General features: G+C 38.2%; 1 protein-coding gene and 1 pseudogene across 9 annotated transcripts in view; both read left to right on the top strand.

Annotated features, from left to right (window-relative positions):
- The window catches only part of TANC2 (tetratricopeptide repeat, ankyrin repeat and coiled-coil containing 2), a 486,082-nt gene that overhangs the window by 211,403 nt on the left and 248,109 nt on the right, over positions 1–26,570 (top strand). The window lies entirely within an intron of this gene.
- On the top strand, positions 18,616–19,884 carry LOC116459095 (dnaJ homolog subfamily B member 6-like; annotated as a pseudogene).

Here is a 26,570-nt window from a genome sequence, read left to right as displayed (position 1 = left end):
GTGAAGAATTGGACCTTAACTGGAGTTGGGGTTTGGCCAGATTGGAATGAGAAGATTAAAGAGGATCAAGGGAGTTGAGGGTATTTGCAAAGGAGTGATTATGGTGATGACTGTGAAATCTAAGCCAAGCAGGAGAGGAAATGAGAACATGAGGGGTGAAGGACAGTGAACTTGTGTAGATTCAGTGGGTTTTAGGTACCAATAGGCTCAAAGAAATGAGCTAGAAATATCAAGTGGTTGTCAGAGGCATTTAAGATTAAGGTTATGGACAGTTTGTAGTCATTAGTAATGACAGTGTTAAGAATATAACTGTGGGAGTGGGTGACTGAAAGAGGATTGGGGAATGAGATCACCGGAGGGGAGGAGGTCAACAAACTGAGGCCAGGAGACCATCTGTGTGGATAGAAAAATTGTTATTGTAATACTGTTGGAGAGTATGAGAGTAAACCAATAGCTATAATCTTCAAAGAATGAGTGGTCTGACTTAAAGTCTAGAGAAACTACAAGAAGGAAGGGCAGTGATTGGTACAGTTTGATGATGTAGGATTTTAAGCTGGAGTGTTACGGTAGAAAGTAACTTACTATATACCATTATACATCTCTAATCTTTACCATTACCTTTTATTCTGATATTTTCCTTCTTTGAAAGGAAATACTTAATATTTGTTTAATATTTAATATTTGTTGAGGACTATAATATTAGGCATTGGTCTGAACACAAGGGATGCAGTGATGAAAAAGCTGAACAGAATCCTGTATTCATAGACCTTGTAGTTTAGCATAGCTCATTTAGCACAAACCAAATCTCAGTTCCCTGGATCCTAGTTTAGGAAATCCTATTCTAAGGATATCTGTCTTAAATCAGTGAATATAGTCCGAGATAGTAACTGGATATAGTAATTTTCTATAATGTATATCATGCATATTTGTTTTTTAGCATAAATACATTTGGCTGTTTGAAGACTGGCTACATATTGATGAGAGGAATAATGCTATACTTTGAAAATTTTTTAAATAGTAGTATTAGGGAAAGATACAGTACAAATGGGTGGTAAGTTACTTTTGTTCTCGAACGTTCCTGTCTGTGTTGATCAAGAAAAACAAATCAGTACTGGGAGATAAATTAGCAAATCTTAGCTGCAGCATCAGCAGCTTTTTTTTTTTTTTGTAAGAGACAGGATCTTGCTTTGTTGGTGAGGCTGGAGTATAGTGGTGTGATCATAGCTCACTGCAGCCTCGATCTCCTGGGCTCAAACGACCCTCCCACCTCAGCCTCCCAAAATACTGGGATTACAGGTGTGAGCCACTGTGCCTAGCCAGCATCAAAATCTTAATATGGCACCATGAGAGATTTTTCTAAACCCAGACCTTATGAAAGTGGCATGAAGTATATTACATATTTTTAGTCAATATACTTTTATATAAAAGCCAAAACACATCACAGTAAATATAAAGGAAACTGAAGCTATAATTGCATTAATTATAAGTTTTAAATGAAGCAGTGAATGTATTAGTCAGGGTTCTCTGGAGAAACAGAACCAATAGGTTATAGATAAAGATATAGAGAAAGACATTTATTATGAGAGATTGTCTCAGGCAATTATGAAAGCCATAAAGTTCCAAGAACTGCCACCTGCAACCTGGAAGCCCAAGAAAGCTGGTGGTATAGTTCCAGTCCAAAACCAAAGGCTTGAGAACCATGATGTAAGTCTCAGTCTGAATCCAGAGGCCTGAGAACCAGGAGCACCAATGTCCAAGAGCAAGAGAAGATAGATATCACAGCTCAAGCAGAGAAAGCAAATTCACCCTTCCTCTACTTTTTTCTTCTATTCAGACCCTCAGCAGATTGGACAATGTCCATTCACGTTGGTGAAGATGATCTTCTTTACTTGGTCTACCAACTTAAATGCTAATCTCCCATAGAAACACCCTCACTCACCAGAAATGTTGTTTTACTGGCTCTCTGGGCACCCCTTAGCCCAGTCAGGTTGACAAATTAACCATCAGAATGCACGGTCTGGCCAGGTGCAATGGCTCACACCTGTAATTCCAACACTTTGAGAGGCTGAGGTGGGAGAATCGCCCAAGGCCTGGAGTTTTGAGTCCAGCCTGGGCAACATACCGAGACCCCCCCTCTACAAAAATAAAAATTAGCCGGGCATGGTGGCTGTAGTCTGAGCTACTTTGGAGGCTGAGGCAGGAGGAACACTTGAGCCCAGGAGTTTGGGGCTGCAGTGAGCTATGATAGCACCACTGCACTCCAGCCCGGGCAACAGAGTGAGACCCTATTTAAAAAAAAAAGAAAGAAATGCACTTGACAAAGTTCCAGTTTATGCCCAAAAAGCTTTCAAATTGGAGATACCTGGTTTAGTGTGTCTTCTCTATATTTCTGCATATTTGATATGTGCCATTCCATTGCCTGGAAGCATGAATTGTTCATCCTTGTCTTCCAACAGAAAAGTTCCATAGTGCTACTGATACTCTAGCCTTTTCATTTTAAAAGCTCCCTGCTGCCATTCTTAACAACTGTCTGTAGGTCTTTCCCATTACCCAATCTGTACTGCTACACTGCAGTGGATTACTTCTTCCTAGAATGGTGCTTTTCTTTTAAGCCTAGATAATTACATCATATTATTTATTATGTAACTTCTAGAAAACATCCCAGATTTGGAAACCAACAGAGAATAAATTTGTCATTTAGATAAACGTGACTTTTGATGATATGATATTACTTTCCTTACTCTGATCAGTGTATCAATGCCTTTCTTTCCACATTTGAATGAATTGTGCTATTGATGAGGAAATCCAGGCCAATAAGGGAATAATATGGAAATATAACACTGCGGAAGTAGTGGATCTTTACCATATTTTGTATCTCAAACATATGTCTGCTGAAAGCAAACAATAGAAACCTCAGTTTAAAACCCAAAGGAACGTTTTAATAAGAAATATCAGTCTTAGAAATTTCAGTCAAGCACTGAAGATTCTTGAGCTGGTCAAATATTGCATCCCATTTAAGCCAAATAGTCATCATCATACATTGATGTGCATGTAGTACCCCTTGTAGACTGGGGGCAATTATGTACGCCAGGAAACACTAGTGCAGGAGTTGCTAAACAGTGAATACTTTCCACCTCTGTATATCCCGTCTCTACAGTGATTCCAATTTCCAATGGGAGAGAATCAGAAGAGTAGGAAGTTGTGATGGAAGATTGTAGTGTAAGCATTTGAAACACTGTTCCCCTACCAAAGTGCCAAACTAATGAATTCTTTAATACAAAAGGAAGAGTTTGTAATGTCATAAAAATTGTATTCGTAGATAGCACACAGAGAGAGAGAGATAGAGATTGTTTGGAGGACTTCTTTTCCATTTATCTGTGTATGTCTGAGTTATGTAGGATTATTAAATACTAAGTAGACAAATTTACTTACTGTTTTTAGGAAGTATATAAAGAAACAAAGGCAAATGGTTAGAAAATCACTTAATCATAGAAACATAGATTTCTATAAAACATATTCTTTATTAGCTTCTGCTAGGAGTCCTGAGCTCTGAAAGAAAGGTCAGAGAATTTAAGACTCTAACTGCAAAAGAAAACCATTAAACTTACTGCCTTAGGTTTGAATGTGGAGCTCAGAACAGTAATGTTGAGAATATTAAAACTTGTCCCATTTGTTGAATTACTCATTAATGAAGAAGAACCCTATAAGAAGTCAAAGCTGTCTTCTTTAGGTATACTACTACTACCTATAACAGTGTTAGATCTCCACAGCCCCATGCAGATGGCTACAAAAGCTTCTTTTCTCATCAGATACATATATATGGGGAATATGTTCGAGTTGTAAGAGTTTGGTTGAAACATAGGGTTTATGTGTTCCAGTGGGGCTAAGAATGGTGCCCATAAGCACTACTGGTAGGTCTGCAGTGCAGTTAAGGGGATAGGAATAAGAAAGAGAAAAAAAGGAGACAGAAGCTTAGGTGAGTGGAGAGAATACAATAAGGAAGGAAGGAGAGGGAAAAGAATTGTGAATGGAAAAAGAAAACATTCTGGTAGTGGGAATTCCAGTGCCATTCACTGACGCTGTGCCATAGATGTAATTCTTGTGCACACAGTAAAATTCAAGAACCATTGGTTAATGGTTAGAAACTAACTTTGACCTAAGTTTGAACTCTGTACATTTGTATAAGCTACTTAACCTCCTTAGTCTTAGGTTCCTCATCTGTGAAATAGAAGTAATAATACCTACCTCATAGCATTGTCATGAGAATTAAATATTACCTAAGTAAGTAAAGGGCTTAGCACATAGTAAATACTCAAAAATGATAATATAATGAAAAAATGTAATTATATTGTATATTCTACAAGTATAAAATCTCTGAAAATGTGGTTGGGTTGGTGGCATTTACATGACAATCTGTTCATTAATGGGTACGGTACAGTGAATGTTGTTTTCTAACTTAGTTTATTTCATTTTTAAACTGGCTTAATTTTTGCTTATCTTTAGTTCAGTGGTTCTTAATTTTTATGGTGACATGCCCATTTAAAAAACTGATGAAATGTATTAATTACCTCTATAGAAAACTACACTTATATACAAAATTTTGCCCACTGTCTGGGTTTCCAAAAAATAAATAAGTAAAACATTTAGGTTTGTTTGCCCAGTGTAATAGTTTTATGTGAAACCTAGTCTAAACAAACCAAAATTAATAAGAATCAAAGATTTAGAGTGTTCAGGCCTGGCACAGTGGCTCACCCCTGTAATTTCAGCTACTCAGGAGGCTGAGGCAGGACAATCACTTGAGTCCAGGAGGCAGAGGTTGCAGTGAGCCGAGATCTCACCACTGCACTGCAGCCTAGGTGACAGAGTGAGACTCTGTCTAAAAAAAAAAAAAAAAAAGAAGAAAAAAAGATTTAGAGTGTTCTAACCAAGTTGCATTATTGCTAGCTCCCATTCTGTACCCTAAAGCTAGGCATCTAAATACTCCCCTCTGCAACTAGAGAAATTCCCTAAATATTGATTCTTTTAACTTATGCCCTAGATGAGTTAATTTTTAAAAGGCAGTAGCTGGCCAGATACGATGGCCCATGCCTGTAATCCTAACACTTCGGGAGGCTGAAGTAGAAGGGTTGTTTGTGGCCAGGAGTTTGAGACCAGCTTAGGCAACATAGCAAGACTCTCATATCTTCAAAAAGAAAAATCAAAGAAGGCAGTAGTTTAGGAGGAGAGGTGGAGGGGATGAGGAAGGGTAAGTAGAGAAACACATACTTTTCAAGAGATGAGGTCCTATGATTTCATATAATTTTGTGTGGCTTCCCTAATTAGGCATTATTTTTCCCCAGTTGCATGTTAATAATGACTCGTGCCATTGATAGCTTAATATGGATCTAGTTTTTCTACCTACCTGCAAGGGACCATTCTTCCTACTTTTCTGTCCCCTGGACCCTTCACAGTGAGAGATGTGAAACTATGAAAAACATCTCAGACCACCATCTTAACTTCCAACTTATATTTAATTTTAAAACAAATTATTCTAGAGAATGTGTCCAAAAACTGGTAAGCCAGCACATACTTAAAAATTAGAATGCCTTCAGGCTGTATTTATACTCTGCAATTCAACATATACTTTATCATGTCCTATAACCATTACCCCTAGCCATGTCGGATATATTAAAACTGCTTGTGTCCTGAAGATATTTGAGTTTGTAACGTTTGCTATGGCTTAGTGGGATTCCTTACTTTTTTTTAGAAGGTGGCAAGGAAGGATTGGAGAATGAGAGAATGAAAATATCTGTTACTCACTTACTGTTAAAACATATAGTTTCAAAGGATTTGAAGACTTCTCAAACAGCATTTATCAGAGGGTCTCAGATAAAGAGTTCCTGATTTAGATCCTTTATTAGCTTAGACATATATGCTACTGTTTGGAATATCATTTGTTCTTAGCTATTATGATTTAGCTATACCTGGAGGAATCATTATACATGATTGAACAATTTAAATGTGAAGTTGCTTTGAAAAGGAAAGAAAGGAGAGTTTCCTCAACCAGTTACCTCTAGTGGTGTTGGGGAAATGGTCATAAAATGACTGCTGTTCCGGTAACTCTTCCTTTTCTCTTTCCTTCCTCCATCTCCACCACTTATCCTCCCAAAGACACTAACCCTTTTACACCTTATTTTTACAGTGTTAAGAATTATCTTGTGAGAATAGCTATAGTCCTCTAATCCTCATCTTTACTATTTCAGTTGCATATTACTTATGTTCTTTTGTATTTTCATGCCCCTAATTATTTGTATATGTTAGATTCAGTATTTGGAAATATTTGTAGAAATAATCTGAAGCTAGGATGATGATTTTTTCTCTCTCTCTCCAGCTGATCAGTCATTTCTCCCTGGTTAACAGATGCTTCCCAGTGCTGAAGTGGCTCTCTCTAGGCAGTACCTCCATTCTAAATTCCATCTTCTCCCTGATACTGTCTTGGTGATTCATCACCATCATGTCAGTTCTTTAATGCTTTAAGAATTTTAAAAATGGCCAGGCATGGTGGCTCATGCCTGTAATCCCATCCCTTTGGGATTGGATCATGAGGTCAGGAGATTGAGACCATCCTGGCCAACATGGTGAACCCCCGTCTCTACTAAAAATACAAAAATTAGTTGGGTTTGGTGGCACGCCCCTGTAATCCCAGCTAGTTGGGAGGCTGAGGCAGGAGAATCGCTTGAACCCAGGAGGCGGAGATTGCAGTGAGTCAAGATCCCGCTACTGCACTCCAGCCTGGCAACAAAGCAAGACTCCATCTCAAAAAAATAAATAAATAAATAAAAATAATAATAATAATAATTTTAAAAATTTAGGCCAGGAGTGGAGGCTCACATCTGTAATCCCAGCACTTTGGGAGGCCGAGGCGGGCGGATCACGAGGTCAGGAGATCAAGACCACAGTGAAACCCTGTCTGTACTAAAAATACAAAAAATTAGCCAGGCGTGGTGGCGGGCACCTGTAGTCCCAGCTACTCGGGAGGCTGAGGCAGGAGAATGGCGTGAACCCAGGAGGCGGCGCTTGCAGTGAGCTGAGATTGCGCCACTGCACTCCAGCCTGGGTGACAGCGAGACTCCGTCTCAAAAAAAAAAAAAAAGAAATTTATTGGTGGGGCACGGTGGCTCACACCTGTAATCCCAGCATTTTGGGAGGCCGAGGCAGGCAGATCACGAGTCAGGAGATTGAGACCATCCTGGCTAACGCGGTGAAATCCCGTCTCTACTAAAAATGCAAAAAATTTTTAAAAAGTTAGCTGGGCGTGGTGGTGGGCAACTGTATTCCCAGCTACTCTGGAGGCTCAGGCAGGAGAATGGCATGAACCCAGGAGGCAGAGCTTGCAGTGAGCCGAGATCGCGCCACTGCACTCCATCCTGGGCAACAGAGCGAGATTCCGTTTAAAAAAAAAAAGAAAAAGAAAAAAAATTATTTTGTTCAGTTGTTATTAGTTATCCTCAGCTGGAAGCTCTTCAATTACTGAAAAGTCCCTGCCATTATTTCCTTTGGAGGAAAAAATTCTAGCATTTGTATTTTTAAATTGCACACACATCCTAAAGTATGTAAAAGTATTTTTTTATTTTGTGCTCACAATGAAGCTAGACAGGAGTAGACTGTGCTCTAAAAGACTCTTAGAATGCCACCTATTTGGACACAGAATCCCCATTAAATTCTGGGAAATTCTATATATTCTGAAATCGAAATGGTATTATTAACCAGTTGATTACTTGTAATACAAAGAAGTTCTCTTTTCAAGCAGGCTTCTAGAGTTGGACCACAAGATCCATCTCTTTGAGCAAACTGTCTTATTTGGACTTGGTACTAAATCTCAAAGGAATTAGAATTTTGCATCAAAATTTTGACAAGTTTTGCCTATTGTTGTTATGGTACTACACATGATACTGAATTGCTCAAAAATTTGCCTTTCTGCTTCTGATCTCCATTTGGTGTTACTCAATCTGTTGGCATTAGATTGGGAGTGGGGTGGGATAGAGAATATAGTCTACTTCATCCAGCCACAAATCCCAAATATCCCAAATGTATTTCTTTATTCTTTTTTTTTTTTTTTTTGAGATAGGTCTTGCTTCTTCGCCCAGGCTGGAGTGCAGTGGTGCGATCTTGGCTCACTGCACTCTCTGCCTCCCAGGTTCAAGCAGTCCCCTGCCTCAGCCTCCCGAGTAGCTGGGATTACAGGTGCACACCACCACACCTGGCTAATTTTTGTATTTTTAGTAGAGATGGGTTTCACCATGTTGGCCAGGCTGGTCTTGAACTCCTGACCTCATGTGATCTGCCTGCCTCAGCCTCCCAAAGTACTGGGATTACAGGCGTGAGCCACCGCACCCAGCCCCAAATGTATTTCTTAGATCATTGAAGTAGGCTCAGCATTATTATTTTCTACTTTTATATTACCTTCTATAGTAGTCACAATAGTTAAATTATGAGTAGGTGAAGCTAATGTTTATATTGCTGCCAGAAAAAAAATTTTAATAGAGAATAAGAGCTATCATGCAAAACAATTGGAGAATTTCTTTAAGTGTTTGAAGAGGATTATGAGCCACAAGCTTTAAAATACAGTCTAGATTTCTATTTCTTGGCTCTTTTGCAAACCAATTTTGAAAGGAATGTTATCTGGTGAATGTTATCTGATGATTAATATTTTATTAAAACTGAGTATCAAAAGGCACATAATACATTTTTGTATTATAACACAAGATGCCTAGTATATCAACATATTAAAGACTTACTCTTCTATTAATCCATGTAAATCCTCTTTGGTACTGTGGAACAGAAAGCTGCCCTTAAAATCTAAAGGTATTATTTGTTTTACATGTCTTAAAGTGAAAGAGCATTGGTTAGAATTCATTTGTGTAGAAGTAAACCTTCCATAACAGTGAAGGGCATAAAATATGGATGCTGTTTTCTGGTTCCTTACCAGAGCAATGATACTTTATTTTCTTGGTTAAAATTTATTCTTTACAGTGAATTATCCAGTACAGTAAATGCCTTATCTCGTCCCTAACCAAGTAACATTTTTTATAATGACACTGATTATATGCTGGTTGCCCTGGAGAGAAGAAAGAATTGAACTACAGCTGAGTCATCACAGCATTTTTCTTTTTCTTTCTTTTCTTTTCTTTTTTTTGAGATGGAGTTTCACTCTTGTTGCTCAGGCTGGAGTGCAATGATGCGTTCTCAACCCCCGCCTCTCAGGTTCAAGTGATTCTCCTGCCTCAACCTCCTGAGTAGCTGGGATTACAGGCGCCCACCACCATGCCCAGCTAATTTTTTTGTGTTTTTAGTAGACACGGTTTCACCATGTTGGCCAGGCTGGTTTTGAACTCCTGACCTCAGGTGATCCGCCCGCTTCGGCCTTCCAAGGTACTGGGATTACAGGCGTGAGCCACTGCGCCCAGCCATCCAGCATTTTGCTAATGAAAACTTTTAATAACCGCAGTCCCTCAGTGATTTCTTCTCAAACATCCAAACAAAAAAAACAAACACTAAAATTATGAAAATCACCCATTTAAATAATTTAATACATCATCTCCTTTATGCTTGCTACTGTATCCATAGTGATGTAGTCACTGAAACATAGTAGGTGTTCACTAAGTGTGTGCTGAATGAGTGAAATGAACCTAAGAACTCAGAGGAAGGGAAAAAGAAGAAACTTAGTACATTATAAATATATATAAATAACGTGTTCTCTCTACGAAGAATTTCTCTTTAGACTTTTTAATTTATTGCAAAAAGCCTTATGAGCCTGAACAACTACAACTATGACTTCTTAATCTGTGTTTATAACCTAATTTCACTACCTTGGGGGTTAGGAGGGTAGGGAGTGGTATATCTTTTAATGGTTTTTGATTTTTCATTGTTTTAAATTTCTGCTAAATTATCTTCTTCCATGGAAGGGAGGCTACATACATGGTAAATGTGAATGGCATATCAGAAGGAAGGTGCATAAAACTTTACTGGGTCAGAATTCTGCCATATCCACAACCTAAGATCAATCAGTGTGAGGGAAAGGGAATAAATGTAATTAGAGAACATAATTATCTATAAAACAAAGAGAATTTCAGGAAAATATCTGTTAGCAAAATATAACACATTTATCCTCAAAAATCAAGGAAAGAAGAGAAATACGTGAAGTTTATCTTAACACCATCCTTTGAGAGACTGAGTGTGTAGACAGACAGTGACCATATATAAAAATAGAACTCTGTCCTCCAGTCTGCAGCAACCAACCCAAGAAGCCAACCTGCTATCTACAAGTCAGACCACTCTCTCTAGCAGACTGTCCAAGAAGATAACAGTAACCCTTGTAACAATCAGGACAAAATGGCCAGGGCTTGATTATTAACTGATGACCTCTCTAATTTTTGCCCTTGCTTCCAACTTAAGACCAACTGGAGAAAGCCAAATATGCACCCCTAATCAATCTCCTGGTATGCCCTGTTTCTAGTTAACCTGCCTGTAGCTTCTCCAAGCCAGGTGCTTCCAGTTAGTGGGTATCTGAAGCCTTTTCTTTTTTCTATGATAAAACTTTCCCATTCCTATGCCTGCCTTTGGGTCTCTGCCAAATGCAGGTGATTGTGGCTGACTCCCCTGCTGTAGCAAGTGCTGAATAAACAGGCTTTTCCTGTTAATATTTGGGTGATCTTCACTTCATGCCCTTTTCACATAATTACACTGTTCTAAGAATATGACTTCCATGCTTGAACATACATACACAAAATAAAATTTTTAATAATAATCAGACTTATATAAAAAAATTAAGTGACGTAACTGGCTTCCTTATGCTTTATGAGAACAATAGCATAACACCGATGTTAGTAAAAATGACAAGAACACTGTTTCACCTGGAACAATGTAGCTGCTATAATTCCACTCTACAAGTTCTTACTTTTACTGGCCTGGGTTGTTAACACCTTTACCTTAGCATCCTCCCCTACAGCCACTTGTGCCATTCTCTTTTGTTGGTACCTTATGACCTTCATGACAGCTGCCATGCTGTCACTGCCAGTGACAAAGGCAGATTTTTGACATGACTTTGGCATCTATTAATGTCTTAGTGATGCATCATTTTCCACATTAATTGATTTGACTTAGTCATCTCTTGGCAGTAAAGCTATGCATGGTGAGGTAAAGCCCTTTTCTGGTATACTCTTTCAATTCTTTACAGTACTTCTAGTTTTACAGCTCTTTTGTTACCCTCATTTTCTTACAGCCTTATACTACCTCCACTCCACCTACCTTTATCCCCACTTGGAGAAACTTGAAATCTGTTACCTGGAATTAAGTTGGAAAACACAAAGTTTCAAAGTGTTGCCCCCCCAAATTGTTGCTCCTACGAACATTAAAGAAAGTTTCTGTATACATTTAAGGACATGCTTGAAGAATTGAGAATGTAATCTTTGTCCATCTCCATTTCTGGTTTAAGAAACCTGATGTTAGAGCTAATTAATTCCTTAGCATATCATCATTATTTCTCCCAAATTTGGTGTAAATAAAGCCCCTGGTAACCTGCTTTGATATGTCAGTATTCCAGAGTGAATGTGGAGATTCCCCTCTCCTACTCTAACTACTTTTACATTACATAAATATGTTTGTATATTAGCAGAGCAATATATAAACACAAATATCTGTAATATACATTTCTATAATTGCATTTATATAAATGTAATTACATATACAAATGTGTTCAGAAGAGAAGGTCAGTGAGGTCACTATATAAAAATGAATGGTATTGCTATATTCTAGCAAAGAACCATTGGAAAATTAAATCCAAAAACAATTTAATTTACAACAGCATCCAATATCATGAAATTATCAGAGATAAATTTAGCAAAATTTGAGCAAGATTTGTATACTAAAAATTATAAATAAACATTGTTAAGACCAATTAAAGACAACCAACAGATTTCTCATGTTTATGGATTATAAGATCCAATATTGGTAAAATAGCAATTTCCCCAAATTGAGTGAACATAATCCAAAGAAAAAAGCTATTTGTAGACGTTTGCAAACTAATGAAAATGCAAATGACCTAGAATACCCAAAGCAATTTTTCAAAAGAATAATAAAGTTAAAGGACTTATTTTTAAATAAAAATGTTAGGGAAATTAAATGGAGAAATGGACATTGACCCTTACCTCATACCATACACAAAAGTTAAGATTTAGCTGAGGCTGAAGGATTGCTTAAGCCTAGGAGTTTGTGACCAGCCCTGGCAACCTAGCAAGATCCTGTGTCTACAAAAAATTTCAGAATTAGCCAGGTGCAGTGCTGTGTGCCTGTAGTCTCAGCTATTCAAGAGGCTAAGGCAGGAGGATTGCTGGAGCCTGGTAGTTTGAGGCTGCAATGAGCTATGTTGGTGCCGCTGCACTCTGACCTGGGCAACAGAGTGAGACCCTGTCTCCACAAAAAAAAGAAAAAAAAAAAAGATTTAGACCTAAATGTAAGAGGTAGGACTGAATCTTTGCAACCTTGGGGCAAGTAAAGATTTCTTGGATAGGACACGAGAAATGTGAGTCATAAAAGAAAAATGTACAAAATTGGACTTTACCTAAATTTAAAAGTTTTGTTCTTCAAAATACAGTGTTTAGAAAATGGAAAGTGGAGCCGTAAAATAGGAGAAAATATCAATGTACATATACCTGACACCCTTTATCCAAAATAAATAAACCCTTACTACTAATTAACAAGAAGACAACTGAATTTTTTTTTTTTGGCTTGAAACAACCACCATTCTATTATGACAACTGAAGTTTTAAAATGGATGAAATATTTGAACAGTTGTTCACAAAAGAAGACGTAAGAGTGGTCAATAAACACGTGAAAAGATGTTCAACACCATTATCAGGAGAACTACAAATTAAAACCAGAATGAGATACCACTGTGTATTTATTAGTATAACTAAAATTAAAAAGGCTCTCACTGCCAAGTGTTGGCGAGGATATGGAGCAACAAGAACTCTCATGCACAGCCTGGGAGAGTATAAAGTCACCAGTCATTTGGAAACTGGCAATTTCTTATGAAGTTAAAATTATAAACTTTATAAGTCAGCCATTACACACCTATGTGTTTTCGAAAGAGAAATTAAAATATATATCCACTTAAAGACTTTACATGGACGTTTATAGCACTTTTATACATAATAGCCAAAAACTGGAAACAATACAATGTTTATCAGCAGGGAAACAACAAAATATGGTATCCATACAAAGGAATACTGCTCAGCTATGAAAAGGAGCAAACTATTAACGTACTGAAAAACATGACGATCTGTAAAACATTAGGCTGAATGAAAAAAACCAGACTAAAAAGAATACATACTGTTTAATTCCTTATATAATCTATTTAATTACTTATATAAACTTATGTAAGATTATAGAAAATAGAAGCTAAAATAACAGAAAAAAAGCCGGTCGCGGTGGCTTACGCCTGTAATCCCAGCACTTTGGGAGACTGAGGCGGGCGGATCATGAGGTCAGAAGATTGAGACCATCCTGGCTAACACAGTGAAACCCTGTCTCTACTAAAAAAATACAAAAAATTAGCCGGGTGTGGTGGCGGGCACCTGTAGTCCCAGCTACTCGGGAGGCTGAGGCAGGAGAATGGCCTGAACCCAGGAGGCGGAGCTTGCAGTGAGCCGAGATCGCGCTGCTGCACTCCAGCCTGGGCGACAGAGCAAGACTCCATCTCAAAAAAAAAAAAAACACAAAAACAGAAAAAAGGTCAGTGGTTACCTGGGACTAGAGTTGAGAGTGAGTTTGTCTGCAAAGGAACACAAACAGACTTCCAGAGAGTAATGAAAATGTTCAGTATCTTGATTTTGGTAGTTTTACCAGATGTATATATTTATCAAAATTTACTGAACTGTGGCTGGGCACAGTGGCTCACACCTGTAATCCCAGCACTTTAGGAGGCCGAGGTGGGTGGATCACTTGAGGTCAGGAGTTTGAGACCAGCCTGGCCAACATGGTGAAACCCTGTCTCTACTAAAAATACAAAAAATTAGCTGAGCATGGTGGCACACACCTCTAGTCCCAGCTACTCAAGAGGCTGAGGTGGGTGAATCGCTAGAACCCAGGAGGTGGAGGTTGCAGTGAGCCATGACTGTGCCATTGTATTCAAGCCTGAGTGACAGAGCGAGACTCTGTCTCAAAAAAAAAAACCCCAAAATTTATTGAATTGTATATGTTATATAGGTAATAGTTTATTATTTGCAAATTATATTTTTAGAAAGAGAAGATCAATAGATGAATAGGAAATGGAATTGAATCTGGAATAAGATAGCAACTAGATGGTAGTGAGTGAGTAGGAAAATGACTAAGAGAATGCTTAGATTGAGCAGAAAATATGTGGTAAGAAAAGCCACTAGAACTTTATCATAGTCTGCTAATTAAGTTATAGTTGTGTTTGAGTCAAATACCTAAAAATTAAATGCCTACAATAATGGTACATGACAAACCACCCCAAAACTTACAGCAACCAAAAATAAGCACTTTAAAAAACTCAGGGGTTTGCAAGTATTGGTTGAAATGGCTCCGATTCGTGCTGTAGGTTGGCTGGATGGCTATAGCATTCAAGTTGAGCTCATCATCTGTGAGCATTTCTGGGTACAGGCTGAAGGGATATCACCAGGAGCTTCTCCTGGTGTATCACCAGAGCACAAGAACACAAGTTAAACCGTATAGGCACATTTCAAGCCTCTCCTTGTAACATCGCATTGTCCAAATAAAGTCACTTGGACAAACCCAAAAAAGTTTTATTGTGGGAAGTATAAATAAACATAACCCAAGGTACTTCTGTGTCCCTATCCTCCAGTTTCAACAATTATCGCTATTTTGCAACTCTTGTTTCTTATATTTCTTCCCTCTTCTATTATGCTCAAGGGCACTAAGAAATGTGGAGCAGTGCCTTAAAACTGACTGCCTTGGGCCAGGCGCGGTGGCTCACGCCTATAATCCCAGCACTTTGGGAGGCTGAGGTGGGCGGATCATGAGGCCAGGAGATCGAGACCATCCTGGCTAACAAGGAGAAACCCCGTCTCTACTAAAAAAATACAAAAAGTTAGCCGGGCGTGGTGGAGGGCACCTGTAGTCCCAGCTACTCGGGAGACTGAGGCAGGAGAATGGCGTGAACCCGGGAGGTGGAGCTTGCAGTGAGCCGAGATCGCGCCACTGCACTCCAGTCTGGGTGACAGAGTGAGACTCCATCTCAAAAAAATAATAAAAAACTGCCCTGTGAGTGCACATAAGCTAGAGGTGGTTGCTTTGATTCTTGAAAACTGGTGGGCATTGATTCTCACAGCTGGGAGCTCAGTTTTGGAAGGATGTGGAAGAGCTTCTGTGCCTTTTTCAACATTTGTTGTGACAAATTGCAGCCCCTGCTTTTAGCAGCTGCTTATTTTCTAACATTCCTCAGAAAAATGAAAAATTCAGGTAATCATTCAAGAACTAAGAAATGAAAATATAGCCAGGTTTGCTTTGGCAGTTGGCCCAAGCTAATCATTGTTTTTACAACTCTGTTAAAGAGAAAGCATGAGTTTCTTTATTTGATTAAATATGGCACAAATTTCTAAGTCTTGAAATAGATGAGAATAAGCAGTTTATAATCAACAAATCAGAAAATGTAAACAATCCAACGTGAAAACACTAAAAGAATGCTGAGAATTAAGAGTCTGTGGAACTGGAGATACAGTGTTTGTGTATTAGTTGTGTGCAGCTTGCCATTTTAGGAATACAGATTAGGAATTTGGATACATTGGCTATTAGACATTCATTTCTTGGAACAGTTTTAATCATTGTTTAATCCCTGTGCACATTGGCTACCTTAAGTAGAAGGTACTTTTTTGAAATGTTGTAAAGTGTAAACCATCTCTGACTGGAGAATTCGCGTCTTCAAGAAAATAATGACCAAAATATATTCTGAAATATTCAGTACCTGCTTTTTTACAGAATCCTCTTTTTGGGGGGGCCTGTATTATATTTATCACAGAGTCTAATTTACTGTGATTTAATTAAACTTTATTTTTTTATTTCCCCCTTGAGACTATAAACTCCTCAAGAATAAGGGACTGTGTTCATTGTATCATCAGATAACTCTGCTAGATGCTGTTAAAGACAAAAATATATTAAGTAGCTATTTAGACAATTTGTACTTAATAATCACAGTTTTCTTGGCAGGATGATGAAATGGTTGAGAACATAGGCTCAGGAACCAGATTGCCTGGACTTAAATATTGTCGCTGTTACTTAACTAACTCTGTAACCATAGACAAGCAAGAACTTAATCTTTGTGTGCCTCACTTTTGCTATTTGTAAGATAAGAAATGTTGTGAAGATTAAATGATTTAATACATATAATGCATTTAGAAAAGTACAGTAATGTCTCAATAAGTTATTGTTACAGTCATCACTACTGTTAACTAATAGTACTATCAACATTATTCCAGAAATAAACTTCAAACACTGTTTTAAAATAATATTAAATATGCTGCATTTAATCAGTTGTGATCGAGACCTGTATTTTTGTTGAATTGGTAAGTCAAACAATTTGAACCTACAAATTGTTCCCTCTGCTCTTTTTCCCTAACTCTACTGTTCAATGTCAAACTCATCCATTAATTTCAAGTATACCCTCTTCTAAGAATCCTCTTCCATCCCTTTCCTCCCCTCACCCTACCAAAATAAGGGTAATTGTTTTGTCTCTGTGCTCTTCCTAGCACTTCCTTTAATTTACAAAATATTTCTTGTAGGCTGGGCGTGGTGGTTCATGCCTATAATCTCAGCTCTTTGGGGGGTCAACGCAAGAGGGTCACTTGAGCTCAGGAATTCAAGACCAGCCTGGCAACATAGGGAGACTCTATCTCTTTAAAAAAAAAAAAAAAAAAAGGCTGGGTGTAGTGGCACATGCCTGTGGTACCAGCTACTCAAGAGGCTGAAGTGGGAGGATTGCTTGGGCCTACCTGGGAGTTCAAGGCTGATCGTGCCACTGAACTCCAGCATGGGTGACAAAATGAGACCCTATCTCAAAAAAACAAAAAACAAAAATAATGGCTTCCCTCTATCGTTAATGCCATTGCTCCACTTTAAGTTATTAACTGATACGAGACGAGTAGTCGAGTAAAGTTGTTTGTGATTTGTTGGAAGATGTTGGAATATGTTTAACACTCAATGGGAAAAACTCATCTGAAAGCACGAGTATGAATTTGAGAAAGACTAATCTTTTGTATCAAGTTTCCCTGAAGACAGGCTTCAGTAAGATCCAAAATATAATTGGAAAGATTCATTTTTAGATAGGAAAAGGGACAATATTGCTATTAAAAGGAGGAAGGATGATAGAGTTGATGGGTTCAGGACAAGTATTACTGTTTAAACAGTACCACTATTTAAAAGGATGAATGTATGTATAGGCAGATTTATATGTTTGTGTTTTCAGGAAGCTGAGAAAATTTCTAGTCTTTTTGCCTCATCCTCCTCCAATCCATTACCCTCAATGCTACCAGAAGAACCTTTATTATATTCAAATCTGATTGTGTCCTTCTCTAAAAAATACTTACTTCATGCTTTCAGGAAATATTTCTTGAATGCCTCCTATGTGTTAGGCACTGAGAATATAGTAGTAGAAAAAAGTAGGCAAAGGCCTGGCATGGTGGCTCACACCTGTAATCCCAGCATTTGGGAGGTCGAGGCAGGTGAATCACCTGAGGTCAGGAGTTCGAGACCAGCCTGGCCAACATGGTGAGACCCTGTCTCTACTAAATATACAAAAAGTAGCCGGCCATGGTGGCAGGTGCATGTAGTCCCAGCTACTAGGGAGGCTGAGGCAGGAGAGTTGCTTGAACCTGAGAGGCAGAGGTTGCAGTGAGCCAAGATCGCACCACCGCACTCCAGCCTGGGTGACAGAGTGAGACTCCGTCTCAAAAAAAGGAAAGAGTAGGCATGGTGATTTAATTTAGCTCCAAATTAGAGGGACGTGTGTGTTCCTACTAAATTTGCACTGTCACAGAGCCTCCTCTTCTTTCAGCTTACTCTTCTCAGTAGAGAGGAGGGAGAATAAATAAAGATACTCTTTATATAACTGCCCATGGATTGTTAGTGATATGTATCTTAAATGGTCTTCTGATAATAACCTGAATTTACCCAGGGATGATGTTGGAAGGGCTTCTGTCCTCTCGCTGTTGGTCCTCTCTCTAAACTAGCTCACTGTAGGTTCATTTGGCCTAGTGGAAGGTAGATGAACCTGAGTAGTATAGACTGCCCTCTACAGTCTCAACTTTGGGGCCTATAGGCACAGGCATGAACTTCTTTCTAGGCATGTTGAAAACCATGAACCAGGTGAGGAAGGGAGAAAATTGTATTGTCATGCCTACTGAAATGGAACATCTCAACAAGCCAGCAGGGAGAAAGGTAGCCCCAGAGGTCCGTATTTAAAATGTAGAGTCTTCAAGGTCTTTTGTTCATTGCCCTGTGGGCCCTACTTGCCAATTCCAGGAAAACAGAAATTTCACTTGACACCGACACCTCGTACCACCTTAAATTCTGCTTTATCTGGTAATAATATTGCCTCTCGGAATGGTTAAACCTCCAAGGACCACATTTAGCAGGTACAGCCCCCCTCCAAGTGGATTCACCAACATCTGTCAACCAGAAAAGCTGGAGAAATCTAAGGTTGTTGCTGTTTCCCTTGCTCTTGGCTCCTCACTCTTCCCTGGTTATTCGCTGATTACAGAAAATGAAGTGTCACTCCTGTTCTCATCTACCTTTAGCTTCCAGTGTACTTGCCTAGTGTCACTACCACCCTTGTTTTGACAGTTGTATCACTCCAGTGAGGTGTAGGTAGTAGGAGGAAGAAAAGTTGAGAACTTGTGTCCTGGCTGTCATTTCCACAGAATTCCTAAATAGCCAATTTAAAACAAAGGTTGTCAGAGGAAAGCGTGGGGTGCCACCACTGCCACCAGCACTGCCGTGCCAGAGCTGAGCCCTGCCTCCCCTGCTTCCTGACACCACCGCTCATGTCCTCCAGCCTGTTCCTACAGTCTGTTGAAACTTGGTAGAATACTATGAAGTTCTAGGCATGTAGAGACATGCCCCCCCCGGCTCCCCCCCCCCCCACTCCAGGGTTATTAAAGAGGCATATTGGAAACTGGCACCAAAGTGGCACCCAGATAAAAATCCTGAGAATAGAGAAGAAACAGAAAATTCCGGCAAGTAGCTGAAGCATATGAGATATTATCAGATGCTAAAAAATGGGACATCTGTGACAAATATGGCAAAGAAATTAAATGGTGGAGGAGGAGTTGGAAGTCATTTTGACAGTTCGTTTTAGTTTGGCTTCACATTCCTGTAACCCAGATGATGCCTTCAGGGACTTTTTTGGTGGAAGGGACCCATTTTTATTCAACTTCTATGAAAACTTATTTGAGGACTTTTTTGGAGAATCAAAGGGGTTCCTGAAGAAGCAGAAGCTGAGGAACAGTCATTTTTCTCCACCTTGATTGGATTTCCATGTTTTGGAAGTGGATTTTCTTCTTTTGATACAAGATTTGCTTCATTCATTCACGAGGTCATGGAGGCCTCACTTCATTTTCTTCCACGTTATTTGGTGGTAGTGCCATGGGCAGCTTCAAATTTCTGTCAACTTATACCTAAAATAGTTGATGGCAGAAAATCACTACAAAGAGAATTGTTGAAAAGGGTCAAGAAAGAGTCGAAGTCCTTACCGATAAATGGTGAGGAGCAGCTGCTACCCTTGCATAACAAGTAATTCAACACACACATTTGAACAGAAATGTTAAACTATAACAAGTACCATTGAGGATTAAGGAACATTTCTTTGAAGATTTCAGATGAACTTGACTTTCTTTTTCATTGTGCCTAATCTAGAGTATTTATAAACAGCTCATTGGAGTCCCTATTTGTCTTAAACTTTTGAATTTATTGATGAGGCCACATAATAGGACCCTTTTTTTGAGCTTTAAAATTGTAAAGCTCTGTATACACTTTGCTTTCATTATTAAATATACTTAGTTGAACCTTGACTCTTGAGTAGTGGTAGGACAAGATTGTACACTTAACACTAGCATGGATCTGCTTTTCCATTGTGTCTGAAATGTGAGCCAGGTGTAGTGTCAAGTGAAGTTAACATTGCCTGCATAAATCTTCCACAGAAATAATTCCTATTTTTTTCTGTCAAGTGAAGTTAACATTGTCAGCATGACAGCATGAATCTTCCATAGAAATAATTTCTATTTTTTCTCTATTTAGTAGTGCAAGATATTAATGTATTTGTGGTAATACATTTCTAGTTTAATATAAATTAAGGATGTTTTCTAGTTGTGGATGAATGCTAGCAACTTAGTTTTGACAATTGTTTAAATTAGTAATGTTAAGCTGAAATTTAAAAAGTAAAGTTTGAGAGGGTCGAAAATTTACCTGTTGGGTATAATGCACACTCATTTTTCGAGTGATGGGTACACTGACTGTCCAGACGCCACCACTGTGTCATACATGCATGTGAGAAATCTGCACTTGTACTCCCTAAATATATAAAATATTTTTTAAAATTTAAGTAAATATGGTAAACTGGGTCTTTGTCATTTGTTTTTTAAAAAAAGTAATGCAAGTGTGTTTGGTGCATTCTTTCCTGAGTGGGAAAAAATACATAAAAGTTTTCATTAGTTGAAGATCTATTTAAACTATAACATATTTCATATATAATTTCCTTGAAATCTCTTGATTTCTAAAATTATATCTTTGTTAGACAGGAACTTTAAATGAAAGATCTAAACATTTAGAGTAGTAAGTTTGCTGATATTAGTATCCCTCATCTGAGCAACTTAAATAGTATTAAAATATATAGCTTAAATATATATTGTTATTTGTTTTTTTCATAATTCTAGACTTGTTTCTTAGAGTAAAAAAGCATAAACAAGTATTGTTGAGAATATTGTTTCATTCTCAAGGTCAGTGCCCTAAGTTTTTAATACATTTTTTGTAATTTTGTAAAAATTAAAATATACAGAAAGGAACACAAATAACAATTATGCCTTGCTATGAAAATTTATGAAGTGAATACAAATTAAGATATTGAATGTTTTCAGCAGTTCAGAAGCTTCCTTCAGGCTTTCTCTGCATCATTATCCTCCCGCTACAAACATACCCACTGTTCTGACTGCCATCATCAATTATTTGTTTTACCAATTTCTGAACTATTATATAAATAAAATCATTTAGTATGTATTCTTTTTTTTTTTTTTTTTTTAAGATAGAGTCTTGCTCTGTCGCCCATGCTGGAGTGTAATGGCAATATCTCGGTTCACTGCAACCTCCGCCTCCCTGGTTCAAGCTATTCACATGTTTCAGCCTCCCAAGTAGCTGGGATTACAGGCACCTGCAACCACACCCGGCTAAATTTTTTTGTATTTTTAGTAGAGATGGGGTTTCGCCATGTTGGTCAGGTGATCCACCCACCTCGGCCTCCCAAAGTGCTGGGATTACAGGTGTGAGCCACTGCGCCCAGCCCTAAGTATTCTTTTGAATCTGTCTTCTTTTGTTCAGTAATACGGTTTTTTTTGGGGGGGGGAGGGGGTGGCAGGGGTTGGGGACAGTTTGAGACAGAGTCTCACTGTGTTGCCCAGACTAGAGTACAGTGGTGCAATCATGGTTCATTGCAACCTTGAACTCCCAGACTCAAGCCATCCTCCTACTTTACCTACCTGAGTAGCTGGGACTACAGGCGTGCACTACCAGGCCTGGCTTCTTTTTTTAAAAAATGTTTTTGTGGAGCTAGGGTTTTGCCATGTTACCTAGGCTCGAATAGCTGGGACTGCAAGCATGTGCCACCACACCTGGCTAGTTTTTGTATTTTTTTGGTAGAGAAAGGGTTTCACCATGTTGGCCAGGCTAGTCTTGAACTTCTGACCTAAAGTGATCCACCCTCCCCGGCCTCCCAAAGTGCTGGAATTACAGGCGTGAGCCACTGCACTTGGTCTTGATGGACGTTTTCAACTTGGGCTATGATGAATAGTTTTATGAACATTTGTTACGTGTCTTTTGATGCACCTATTAGTATACTTTTCCTTTTTGTTATACAACTAGTAGTGGACTTGCTGAGTCATATGGTTTCTGTAAAATGGCAAACATTTTCCAAATTCGAAACCATACATTTTTTAAATGCCAAACCTTTTATCCAAATTTGATGCTACCAATTTACATTCCCATCAGCACAGCAGTGTTTCAGTGTTCCTTTGCCCCATACTATCAGATGCTATTTTGTTTGTTTTGTGTGCCATTCTACACTGTACATGTGTAGCAGTATCTCATCGGAGTTTTGATTTGCATTTCCCAATAATATTGAACCCTTTTACATGTGCTTATTAGCTATTTGGATATTCTCTTTTGTAAATCCTGTATAGAACTTTTGTCTATTTTTTAATTGGATTGTCTTTCTTTTTCTTGTTGATTCGTAGTAGTTATCTCACTCTATGGCTTGCCCTTTTACCTTCTTAATGGTGTCTTTGGTGAAAAGATTGACTTTGCCAATCTTTTTTCTTAATGGTTGTTGCCTTTTGGGCCTGTCTAAGAAATATTTACCTAGTTCTAGGTCATAAAGATATACTATTAGGTCGTTTTCCAGAAGCCTTATTGCTTCACTTTTTACCTTTGGGTCTATAATCTATATGAAATGTATTCTTTTAAGGACAGGATTTATTTTTCCATATGGATATCATATTGATCTGTCACCAATACTTGAAAATACTCTCATGTTACTGAAACACTGCAGTGAAACTTTAGTTCTGAATCAGGTGATTAGAGAGAGAGATCTGTTTTTGGATTTTTAAATTCTGTTCCATTGACCACCTTTTTATCTATGCTTTTGTCTAGCTGTGTCTTAATTACTTTAGCTTTATATTAATCTTGATATTAAGCAGTATGCCTTTCTTCTCTCTCTCTCTTTTTTTTTTTTTTGAGACAATGTCTCACTCTTGTCGCCCAGCCTGGAGTGCAATGGCACAATCTCGGCTCACTGCAACTTCCGCCTCCCAGGTTCAAGTGATTCTCCTGCCCCAGCCTCCCGAGTAGCTGGGATTACAGGCACCTGCCAGCACACCTGGCTAATTTTTTGTATTTTTAGTAGAGGCGGGGTTTCACCATGTTGGTCAGGCTGGTCTCAAACTCCTGACCTCATGTGATCCACCCCCCTCAGCCTCCCAAAGTGCTGGGATTACAGGCGTGAGCCACCGCACCTGGCCTTTCTTCAAGTCTTCTATACTATTCTTGGACCCTTCCATTTCCACGTAAAAGTTATAATCCCTTAGTCTTTATGGTGTTATGTTCCTCAACCAAATATCTGGTAGCATAGCCTAATGCGTAAACACACTGCTTACAAACAGCCAAAATAAAACCAAGAACTACAAATTTAAATCGTTTTAATCAGCGTAATGCATGAGTGCTGTATGATTTATTTTGTGTATCACAGTCTCACAGAGATTGTTTTTCAACAACCAGCTATCTGTTTCTCATACATCAAAGTTGTCGTCATTATTAAAGAAGTTACAGAATTCCATTCAAGGAAAGTACTCTCTTTATTTAGGGACATACCTTAATTGGAGTGTATTGTTATGAAGATGAGACCCTCTTCATATCACCTGGATGGTCATAGATGAGACAAAAGTATAGGTCAAATAATTGATATGATGACTTGAGAAATTTTAAGAGTTTTGAGCAAATTCATTGGGCAGAGGGGAGCTGGGGACTGATGCCTGGCAATATGGTGAGAGACTGGACTTGGAGATGACAGTATAACTTAGGAATAAAGAGCCTGAGGTCTACAGCCAGATTGCCTGGCTCAGCCACTTACTAGCCATATGAATTTGGTAAGTTACTTATTCTTTGTATGCTTTATTTTTGTTATTTGTAAAGCATGGATAAGATTGCCTACCTTGCAGGGCAGTTTGATGCTTAAATTAGTTAATATAGGTAAAATGCTTAGGAATAGTACCTGGCATGTACAATTAACTAGACTACAGACCTTACTCAGATTTGGTTAATGGTCTAGTTAATTGCCATATATAGCTAGCTATTATTATAGCTAATAAAAGTTATAATCTGCCCCAGAAAGAGAGAACAACCACCAAAAATTGTTTTTTATATATATATACACACATATATCTGTGTGTTTGTGTATATACAGACACATACACATCTGTGTTTTTCGAAGAAATGTTCTAAGTTTGATGAAAACTATAAACCCACAGATACAAGAAGTTCAATGAATCCTAAGCACAAGAAATGTGAAGATTTCACTAAGACACAATATGAAACTGCTTAAAACTAACGATAAAGAAAAACTATTAAAATCAGTCAGAGAAATCACACAGTGGAGAAACAAAGATTACAGCACACTTCTCTTTGAAAAAAAAAAATTCAAGACAGAAGACAAGTGGGGCAGCATCCTTTTTTAAATTTTTTAATTTTCACATTTAGGAATAGCATCTTTAAATTAGTGAGACAAAGACACTATCAACCTAGAATGGTATACCCTGAAAAAATAATTTCAAAAATGAAAGCAAAGTGAAGATTTTCTCAAACATATAAAAAATGGAAGACTTTATCACCAGTTGACCTGTACTACAAGAAATGTTCAAGAAATTTCTTCAGGCAAAAGAAAAATGATACCACATGGAAATTCATGGAACTATACACAAAATGTACCCAAAAAACCCCAACCACAACAAATGAGTGCAGGCAAAATCTGACAAAACCAAGCTGGCCAGGGTGACATGCAACTGTATTCCCAGCATGCTGAGGGTGCTGAGGTGAGAGGACCACCTGAGCTCAGGGGTTCCAGAACAGCCTGGACAACAAAGCTGAGACCCCATCTCTTTAAAAAAAAAAAAAAAAATTCTGGCCAGGTGCAGTGGCGCAATCCCAGCACTTTGGGAGGCCTAGGTGGGCAGATCACGAGGTCAAGAGATTGAGACCATCCTGGCCAACGTGGTGAAACCCCATCTCTACTAAAAATACAAAAAATTAGCCGGGCGTGGTGGTGGGCGCCTGTAGTCCCAGCTACTCAGGAGGCTGAGGCAGGAGAATCGCATAAACCCGGGAGGCAGAGGTTGCAGTGAGCTGAGTGCTACTGTACTCCAGCCTCATGACAGAGTGAGACTCTGTCCAAAAAAAAAAAAAAATTTAGGCAAAATCTGAATAAGGTTTGTAATCTAGTTAATTGTATTCTCCCAGTGTCATTTTCCCATATAACTCACTGTCGTTATGTAAGATGTTACCTTTGGGAAAACTGGGTGATGGGTACATGGTTCTATCTGTACTGTTATGGGGTTTTCGTATTTATTAATAACAGCTATACTGAAATGTAATTCACATACCAAAAAATACATCCTTTTAAGATGTACACCTCGGTGATACTTAGTATATTTATAGACTTGTGTAACTATCACCACTGTCTAATTTTAGAGCATTTTTATCACCCCCCTCCCAAAAAAAAAAGTCATTCAGAGTCACTCCTCACACAACCCAGTCTAGGCAATGACTTGTCTACTTTTTATTTCTACAGATTTGCCTATTCCAGACATTTCATACGATTGGAATCACACAATATGTGGTCTTTTGTGTCTGATTTTCTTAGCACAATACTTTCAGTGAGTGTTCTTTCATTTCATGGCATGTATCAGTATTTCTTTTTTTTTCATAGCCAGATGTTCCCTAATGGGAATATATGACATTTTATTTATCCATTCATCATTTGAGGGACAGTGGGGTATTTTTGACTGTTACGAATAACACTGCTATGACCATTCATGTACAAGTTGATGTGTGTTTTCAGTTCTTTTGGGTATATGCCTAGGAGTAGATCTACTGAGTCACATGGTAACTCTATGTGTAACATCTTGAGGAACTGCCAAACTATTTTCAAAGTGTCTGCACAATTTTACATTGCTACCATTATTGTATGAAGGTTCCAGTAGATTTTACTCTTTCTTATTGCTTGTCTTTTTTGTTTTAACCATCCTAGTGGATATAACTTGATATCTCCTTGTGGTTTTGATTTGCATTTCCCTTAATGACTAATTATGTCAAACACCCTTTTATGTACTTATTGACCATTTGTATACCCTCTTTGGTGAAATGTCTATTCCAGTATTTTGCCTGTTTTAATTCGTTTATTTGCCTTTTTATGGTTGAGTAGCAGGAGTTCTTTATATAGTTTGGGTTCAAGTCCCTTGAACACATGATTCACATATATTTTCTCCCATTCAGTGGGTTGTCTTTGCACTCTCTTGATGGTATCCTTTGAAGCATGACACTTCTTAATATTGATGAAGTCTGATTTATCTGTTTTTCCTTTTGTCACTTGTGCTTTTAGTGTCATATCTAAGAAATCATTGCCTAAACAAAGGTCACAAAGTTTACTACCATGTTTTCTTCTAAGAGTTTTATAGTTTTAGCTTATACATTTAGGTCCACAATACATTTTTAGTTAATTTTGATATATGAGATAGGGCTTCATC

Source organism: Hylobates moloch, unplaced genomic scaffold (genome assembly GCF_009828535.3).
Source record: "Hylobates moloch isolate HMO894 unplaced genomic scaffold, HMol_V3 SCAFFOLD_19, whole genome shotgun sequence".
Taxonomy (NCBI): Eukaryota; Metazoa; Chordata; class Mammalia; order Primates; family Hylobatidae; genus Hylobates; species Hylobates moloch.
This window is presented reverse-complemented; position numbering and strand designations above follow the sequence as displayed.